This window comes from Notolepis coatsorum, assembly GCF_963971535.1.
Source record: "Notolepis coatsorum genome assembly, chromosome: 20".
In the NCBI taxonomy this organism is placed as follows: Eukaryota; Metazoa; Chordata; class Actinopteri; order Aulopiformes; family Paralepididae; genus Notolepis; species Notolepis coatsorum.
The window spans coordinates 13,418,066-13,427,631 of record NC_140184.1 but is presented as its reverse complement, the minus strand read 5'-3'; the positions used below and the strand labels follow the sequence as shown (position 1 = coordinate 13,427,631).

The following is a 9,566-nucleotide window of genomic DNA, read 5'->3' as shown; positions in this document are numbered from 1 at the left end:
GAAGAAGAAGAAGAAGAAGAAGAAGACTGTCGCAAACAATAGCAAGTTAGAGAGATTAGAGCAGAGCCAGCTACATCTGAGGGAACACCGTTTTGAAAAAGACAGCTACTGAAATGGAAGTGATGGTGTCGGCTGTTCATGCTCTGTTGATGACCGTGTTGCACGAACGGAGGCGCATGGTCGAGAATCGAAGAAGGCTACTGCTCCTCTTGTTTGCTAGCCCAAATACAACCACACGAAGACATCAGCGATGCGCTCGCCAGCGGAGGTTCTGGACGAGACCAGGTCGGACCTCTAGCTGGTGGGATAATTTCGAGAATGAGGTCGTGTTGGAAGAAGAATGGCGAGAGAACTTTAGGATGTCCCGACCAGCGCTACTGTCGCTGAGTGAAATGCTTCGCCCGCACATTCAAGGACAAACAACAGTCATGCGTTCGCCGGTCGGTGTGGTAAAGAAAGTAGCCTGCACTCTCTACTATCTCGCAGATGAGGGAAGACTGCGAAAGACAGCTAATGCCTTTGGCTTGTCGACACAGGTGACGAGACAAATAATCCGGCAGGTATCTCGGGCAATAACAATACACGTGGACCCCCAATATATTCGTTTGCCTCGCACGGTTTCCCAAGTCCATGAACCGTCCTCCAACTCCATGGATGATTTCGTTGTACCAGAAGCTACAGAGACTTCTGAAACAACCGAACAGGAGATTGAAGACTCATCAGATTCGCCAGAACCAGGGCCCAGTAACCTTGTGGTGAGACAAAGAAGAGATATATTACAGGTAGCTATTATAATGCTTGCTCCAATGTACAGTTTCTTCCCCCTCAAATGTATATACTCTTTGTAAACTCTTTTTTGTTTTTTTGTACTCAAACAGTACTGTATATCTGTAGATCTGGTATGTCATAAATGTCTAGATGTAACCGTACAACTGTCTATCCGTATGTCATATATCTTATGATTAATTGAAAATGGGGGACCCTGATGTAAACAAGACTAAATGAAATAATGTGCAATCAATCAGCCTACTTGTAGCTAGTTTTACACACGCACACATTTAAGCTAGCAAAAAATGCCTTGAGAACCCACAGGGCTCTAACCAAAATGCCAATGACCTGATTAATGTGGTTTACAATTGGCCTAATTTCTTTCTATCTTTTTATCCCCAAAGGCAAGACTCCAAGGACACAGACAGGATCGCCTGAAAAGAAAGCTTCCTGCTGACACACAGGTAATCATCATTGGTGATAAAGCAGAAATGTTCTGTGTAACGGATGTGAAACGTGCACGGTGGTCTTAACTCGTGATCGGAATATTCTGCCCACAAGCATTCTCAACATAAAATGTCAGACTAGAAACCATGGTGTACTGATTGACTCAGATCTGATCTTAACGGCCATTTAAATACAATTCTGATTCGACAGCTCCAGCATGCAATCGAGGAAGACGTCAAGGCCAAGAAAAGGATCATTGACTTGATTGAGGCGTCGGAGTTGCAGTCAAATGAAAATATGAAGAGGATGGCAAATACCCTGGAGACACTGACCAGGTCCGTTGTAGAAGGAGTTATGATGATGAGACAATCCAATATGCAACATGCACCTCAAGTCTTCAACATGGCACCACAACATGAACATCATAGTGGTCACACACATTATGGAAGCTGCTATGGCCCATCCCCACACAACTCTTCAGCAACACCTGGACAGGGCACATCCCCACACAACTTTTCAGCAACACCCGGTACCTACCTACATACCCTAACTCCAGCAATACCTGGTACATACCCACACAACAGTTCATTCAACAACTCAGGAATGGATACCCCTTTGGGAAATGGTACAGATAGTGAGTAAAATGTGTAACGAAACGGGTGTTTGTTTCCCTTCTTTCTCCCCCCATCCCTCTCTGCACATTTTAAAACTGTACATTTGAGTAAAAATAGGTGCCTTAACAGTTATATTATGTTTTATATTATATTATGTAAACATTTAAAAAGAAGGGGGTACTGTATAGTTTAGTAGTGTACATAAGAACCAGTTTCTCAGGAACCTAGCATGTATTTTTTTTTACCATGCATATCTTGTGTCATCTATTTTATTTTTTCAATGCATATTGTATTTTGCACAATATAATAGACAAAGAGTTAACACTGTAAATTGTATATTGCATAGTAGAGTACATAAGAACCAGTTTCTCAGGAACCTAGCATGTATTTGTTTTACCATGCATATCTTGTGTCTTATCTATATATATATTCTTTTTAATAAACCTCTTGATACCTCAAACATTGGAAAAATTTGCACCGACTTATTACTATGTACTGTTAAGAGTTTGCATTTTAAATTTTTCTTTACTAGTTTGTACATTTTAGACCGCAGTAATACCTACATTCTAATTGTAAACAAAAGTAGATTGTACTATAATAGCAGTCGCTATGCACAAGGGCTCACGGACTAAAAATGATGCCAAACTAGGGAGGCCACTGATACTGGTATGGGATATTGGTTTGATACCAGGCAAAAATGTAATATTGGTAACTTCCCTGATACTGAAAACCGATACCAAGAAAGATACGATAAGATATTCCTTTATTGTTCCCCTTGGGGAAATTCAGGAATAAATCAAAGTAAAGTGACTTGATTTTCTGCACACTCTAATGGGGAAAAATGTATATCTCAATAATTTGTCAAATGACGGTCCAAATCTATACTGTACTGGCCGATATACAAAGCCCAGGTATCGGGCCTGAAAAAGTCACACCGGTGCATCCCTAATTAAAATGAACCTTTTGCATTGTAACAGTACTGTACTGCCTGCACTATTACCCTAAAAGCACAGGGTACTGTCATCCAAACATGGATTAAGCCTAGTCCTACTAGACCGTGTAGTGTTAATAGTACTGTATTTAGGAAAACTATACCATCAATGAGGGCAGATGAGGAATTTCTGGAGAGAGGAGGATGGTCATAACATTTGATATTCAGACCGAGAGGTGCGATGAGTTTAATGAGCAGTCAAGTTCAATGGCCACTTTTCAAGTAGGCAGTGTGATTCTGGCAGACACACGATTTGAATATTCAGGGTGTAGGTACATAGTGGATGCATGTATCCTTTAGTATGATAATTTGTGTAATGTAAATTGGATGTGGGTGCTTGTTGCACCGGGGGCACCTGGGTGTGGGCATGCATTGTTTTGTGGTGTAAATACTGTAGATGTCTGCAAAGCCAGACAGTATTGTGTGGCAATATACATATTGCATTTTTCTTTACTAGTTTGTACATTTGAGTAAAAATAGGTACCTTAATACATTTTAGACAGCAGTAATACCTACATTCTAACTAGTCAACTTGCATACAACTCAACAAAGTGAGCGCAGTGCTTTTCCCCATTAAAGAAACTTCAGAATGTTATCTTTAAAAAATGCTGTCAATATGATTATGTGACTAGGTTCAAGATTCAAGATATTTATTTGTCATGTTACACAATACAACGCAACTCTTTACTTTGCTAGTCACAAAGTCACACAAAGTCACAAACTATAGTCTTTTAAACTAGAATTAAAATATTAAAATAATGCTAAAAATAAAGACTATTAAAAAAACAAAAGTAGAAAAATAAGGCATGACCGTATTACTACTTTTGTAGGCCTTGGAAGTCGGTCAGCACAACTGTCTAGCGGCTCCCCTTTTGCAAGGAGAACGGGAGAACTCGCAGCCTCTTTCACGGATCCATGAATTCAGTAAGGACCCTCCTGACCCTCTTTCCTTCTGCTGAGATGCAGTCTGCTCTGAAGTTGCGGTCAGTAGCAGGCTGGTTGTCCCGGTCTTGCTGAACTGCCTCTCTGACTATGTGCTCGTCCAACGTCTCACTCTGATTCTGTCCGATTATTTAAATACGCGGATGACACAACATTAGTGGGACTAATTAAGAACAGGGATGAATCGGCCTATAGAGCTGAAGTCGATTTGCTGTATGGTGCAAGGAGAACGACCTGCTTTTAAACATCTCTAAGACTAGTGATGCACCGATGTGAAAATTGTGGCCGATACCGATAACCGATATTAATATTGCTGTTCTGGCCGATACCGATATTTACCGATGTCGATATCTCTGTATAGAAAACACTTTTTTATGATAATCAAATAAAGAGCTATTTTTACTTTTGTAACTTATTTTCAGAAATGACTGATATTTTGAAACTATTTAAGGCCAAAACATGTAAAAAAAAAAAAAAAAGATTAACACTTTAAGTGCCGGAAACGTGTTTAGGCGTCTTTCCTAGCCATGCTCAAGTTGCCGAGGACGCCCTAACTCGTCTTTAATATCAATATTTAAAAAATCTGTGATCTGAATCATATTTTCCATCCGCAGCCTTCACACACAGTTCTGAGCTCCTCTCAATCCTCTAGCGGTTCAAGAGCGCCATCTGGTGGCCGATCGGCAGAAGCGCCAAACAGGAAGTTATGTGGATGATGTGGTGATCACCCATATTACTTCCGGGCACTCGCTATATGTCCCGGGACTCGAGCGAGACACAATACATAGCGATCCGTTGCCAATAACTCGATAAACAACATGATTTGGACGTATATACTATTATACAACCTGGAAATGGACCGGGTATTTTGACATCCCATAATGGTAAACTGTCTACCCCACGCTGATCGCCCAACGGCCTGCGGAGACTGGGGTGAGTTTTAGCGTGTAATATTTCCGTGTTCAATACTAACTGATCTGATGAACATATGACCCACATTAGATGAATGGTATAACGCTGCCCACGGAATTATAAACGCCCCCTCGCCCATCCGGTCAACATCAGATGACGTGTAGTAACTTCCAGAAGTACGTCCAGTTGGAATTTTTTATATTGCGCTGATTGCTATCAAACTGTATTTCATCATCAATATAATGCATTTGGGGTTATAAATCACCTTCTGGAGAAAGCTGCAGAAAGAGATGAAAACATACTTATACTTTAGACCATATTTTAGTATGAATATGTGAATGAAAAAGTTTAACGTTGCTACACCATGAACAATACATATAGGACCTTGAATGGGCCCTAATAATGGCAATCTAGCAATAGAATTTAAAAAGTTATAGCCCTGCAAAGAAGGGGAACTTCTCCATGTTAAATAGAGCTGGCAACGGATGGTATATCATGAATTTAGCCTTAGGCAATCAAAGTGTTAAAAAACAAATACATTTATTTTTTTTAATATCGGCCCTATCTTGATATCAGACCGATACCGATGTGTAAAAAAACAGCCATATCGGCCGATATTATATCGGCGGCCGATATATCGTGCACCACTATCTAAGACAAAGGAAATTATAGTTGCCTTCCCGCGCGGGGAGGCAGTCCACCCTCCTCTGTACATAAACGGCCAGCAGGTGGACAGGGTAGACGGTTTTAAATTCCTCTGCATCACCATATGTGATAATTTTAAATGGGAAGTTAACACCAGCCTCATAATTAGCAAAGCCCACCAGAGGCTCCACTCCCTGCGCCAGCTTAAAAAGTTTGGTGTGTCCAGGGAGGCGATGCTCAGCTTTTACAGAGCCACTGTGGAGCGTGTCCTTACTTTCTCAATGACTGTGTGGTACGGAAACACCACCGTCCATGATAGGGGACATTTAGAAAGAACTGTACGCACAGCATCAAAAATCATCGGCTGTGAGCTCCCCTCTGTGGCCTCCATTTATGCCACACAAATCAGGCGGAAAGGGGAGAAGGTGATCAGGGACCCTTCTCACCCTGCTTACGACCTCACGGAAAACAAATGTGTTAAGTTTGAGGGTAAGGTTGTTCCTAGTGTAGTGTTTGTAGGGTATAGGATGTTTAGGGTTAGGGAATTTGTTCAGAGTCCTCTTAGCAGTGGCGGCTCTACCACTAGGGGCGCTAGGGCGCCGACCCACCTGCTGGCCAGCTGCTGTTAAATCAGAGAACAAGACAATAAAACGTTTTCGTTTTTGTGTTTTATAGCCCTATAAATAATATAAACATGTTTAAAATTAATAATATTTACTCATTTTAAGTATGTTTGTATTTCCAATGCACAATATAACGTTATTATCTAAATTAAAAAAACATCGTTTTCATGGGCAGGAAGTGATGTTTTTTTTTATTTTTTCGTATTTCTCGCCCGGGCAAGAAGCGATAGCGCTCTGCGTGCGCGTCACAGTTTGATCGCTGTCTCCGTCACAGCCAATCAGTGCATACGGCGTTGTGCGTTGAAATATGACTATTATGTTGGAATCCGAGCGCGATTTGAAGCGGTCTAGCCAGCAGCGTGTGAACTTCCGTGAAGAATTTCCATAGCCGCATTTCGCGGAGACGCTCTCTGATTGGCCGACGCGATGCCAGTTTTTTTCCATTGCCGCATTTCTCGGGTTGGCTAAGGCTTAGACGAGAGAGAATGCAACTCAGTCGACTCGTCAACAACAACAGTCAGCAACTACACTGAGCTTAGGCACTCTTTCAAAGTTGGTTAAGGTTAGAGTTTGTCTTAGAGCATGGCGATAGAACGCCAGGTAGTTTGCAGGCTGTTCGAAGCGGAAATGGACAAAGACACAGCTCTTGGCTAACTAACAACAAGCTATATTATGGAGGCAGTGTGGAGGGACATGTATGGACAATGGATGGACATCAACACAGGCTGGATGGACAATGCCATGGAGTGGATATACTTTATCAACAAGCCAACAACAAGGTAGATTAGCGATCTTAACTCTAGTTTAATACATGATACGTTGTATACTGATGCCGCATAACGTTGTAAGCTGCTAGCTGTTAGCTCCGTTAGCTTAGCTGGCCACTTAGTGCATGGAAACGGAGTAACGTTAACGTTTAAACGTTATGTCGAGGTCATACAATACTACAGTCGACATAAGGTTAACGTTACCCCGTTTCCATGAAGTGTTTAAATAGCAGCAATCTTGTTGAAAATGTAACTACTAAAATGCTCTCTCGCTCTCTCTCTCTCTCTCTCTCTCGCTCTCGCTCTCATTTCGCCGCATGTGGGACATAACCACTCAGACAATGAATGGTAACTTGTTTAAAATAACGAGCTTTACAAATGTGTTTATTATTGAATGGATCTGACATCATCTGAGAGAGAGAGAGAGCGAGAGAGAGAGAGAGAGAGAGCGAGAGAGAGAGAGAGAGAGAGCTGTGCGTGTTTGTGTTGCTGCTGATGCATAATGAATGAATGGTGAGTTGTTTAAAATGACAACATACATGTGTTAATTATTTGATTTGATTGATCCGAGAGACAGAGAGATCGTCTATGTTTGAATGAATGAATGAATGAGAACTTTATTAACAGATTGCAGAATGGGTACAATACAGTATGGCTCAATACACACAATTGTTAAGGGGATGCAGACCAGAGAAAGACGTTTGTCTTGTTTACATCAGGGTCCCAGATTTTCGATTCATATCGATAGTTTAATAGCTAGCCTTGGCTCGTTTAACAATATGCAAAATATGTGTACAGCCCTGTACTCATACTGAAGTTATTCTTGGTATATAATAGGTCTGATTGTGTAACGAATCGATTCCACGTCGCGCTGTGTGTGAGAGAGAGAAGGAGAGAGGGAGAGATCTGCCTGTGTTTGTAGACGGGCGAGTTTTGTTTCTAACTTTTCTATTTATATATTGTGTTTCAAGTTGTGAATTAGAGTCTAGACTATACTTTATTTGACTGGTTGTGTGTTGTTGTAGTAACAGCTGAGCGACTCGTTCATAAGAGCCGATTCATTGCAGTGAGCGTGAGTCGAATCGCTCACGTCTTGCCATGAGTGTTGCGTGGTACTGTACTGTACATGTTTGGTATAGCGCCCCTAGTGGCGAAGTACCCAGCGGCCGCTACTGCCTCTTAGGTGTTATAGGTGTCAGGAGTTTGGCCATGTAGCTGTTTCATGTAAGAAGGGACAGAGGTGTGCTAGGTGTGGCGGGGAGCATGAATATGGGAAGTGTGGAGAGGGAGTGAAGCTGAAGTGTTGTAGTTGTGGTGAGGAGCATAGTGTAGCGTTTAGGGGTTGTGAGGTGATGAAGAGGGAGGTTGTGGTTCAGAGAGTGAGAAGGGAGGGTAAGTTGTCGTATGCAGAGGCGGCTAGTAAGGTAGGACAGGGAAGTCGAGATAGGGTGCAGGGGTTTGGAGAAGGGCATGTGGCAGAAAGGGTAGGGCAGGAGGATCAGGGGAAGCAAGGTGAGGATCAGGGGTTTAGAAAAGGGCATTTGTCAGTAGAGGAAGTACAGGAGGAGAAAGAGAGGGTGTGGGGGGAGAAGTTGGAGATAGTGGCATTTGTGACGAGAGTAGTGAATACAATAGTGATGGTTAGCAGTAGGACAGAGAGGTTAAAGTTAGTAGTTGAAGCAGCAGTACTAGACATGGGTATGAAGGGGTTGACAATGGGGCAAGTATCAAGGGAGTTAGGGAAGTTAGGGAAGAAGGTTGTTGTGAGTGATCAAGTAAGAGAGTTGGGGAAGGGGGTGGTGAGTGTTCAGGAAGGCCAGAGTCAGCCCATAGGAGGCAATGAGTGACTCATAGATTAGGTTTGGATAGGGTGGTGATGTTAGGGATGGGTTTTGTTTTTGTTTGTGTGTTAGGGGGTTGAATGGACTGACTGTGCAGTAGGTGGCGGTGTGCGCCTTTTGTGGTCGCGATCTGACATTGAACCATTGAAGAAGAAAAAGAAGAGGGGAGAATATGTAAGATGTAACATTACTGTCTATTTACAAGTTTACTCTATTATTACATGTCATAAATGTCTAGATGTAACATTACTGTCTATGTACCTATGTAAACTAGACGAAAGTGAAGTTGAAAATGGTGCGCAGTAGTGCAAATACTTGTCCAGACCACTAATACTTGTCCAGACCGCCTCCAACCCGTCCAGCCTGGCTCTGCGGCTCTGCAGATACCCCCTATTCCTAGTCCTTGCCCCACAATGGTGGAATAACAAAAAGAAAAATGACATGTGAAGTATGTTGTGTGCCAGGTTCAAACAGTGCTGTATATGTACAGTTTATTCCTACTCCTATCCAAGCTCCGGGAGGGTCATCAAAGAGAAGTCGGGTCATCAAAGAGAAGTCGCCTATTCTTAGTCCTTGCCCCACAATGGTGGAATTGTCCTAATAAACTAACCTACACTGTAGCACTCAACACTTTATGAACATTGTTACTGAGACGAAAGTTAAGTTTACTCTATTATTACTAGATCTGGTATGTCTAGATGTAACACTGTATGTGTATGGGTACAAGTTTACTCTATTATTACATGTCTAGATGTAACATTACTGTCTATGTATAATGTACCTATGTAAACGAGACGAACCCCGCCCCCCCCCCCCATTCGCAACTACTTGTCCAGACCACTTATACTTGTCCAGACCACTTATACCCGTCCAGCCTGGCTCTGCGGCTCTGCAGATACCCCCTATTGGGGAGATGGCGAGAAGAAGGCTGTGACGCAAGCGATTTCCGGTGGGTGTGTTGTTCTCTACTAGAATCTCTAGATCTCAGTGCGACCACGTTTCAGTAAAGTTGTAAG

General features: G+C 42.3%; 1 long non-coding RNA gene across 1 annotated transcript; it reads left to right on the top strand.

Moving 5' to 3' along the window:
• Positions 1–643: 643 nt before the first annotated feature.
• LOC311247353 lies at positions 644–1,868 on the top strand. The gene is made up of 3 exons (XR_014620841.1): positions 644–782; positions 1,173–1,232; positions 1,426–1,868. It is a non-coding gene; the product is annotated as an uncharacterized lncRNA (long non-coding RNA).
• The last annotated feature ends 7,698 nt before the right edge of the window (positions 1,869–9,566 follow it).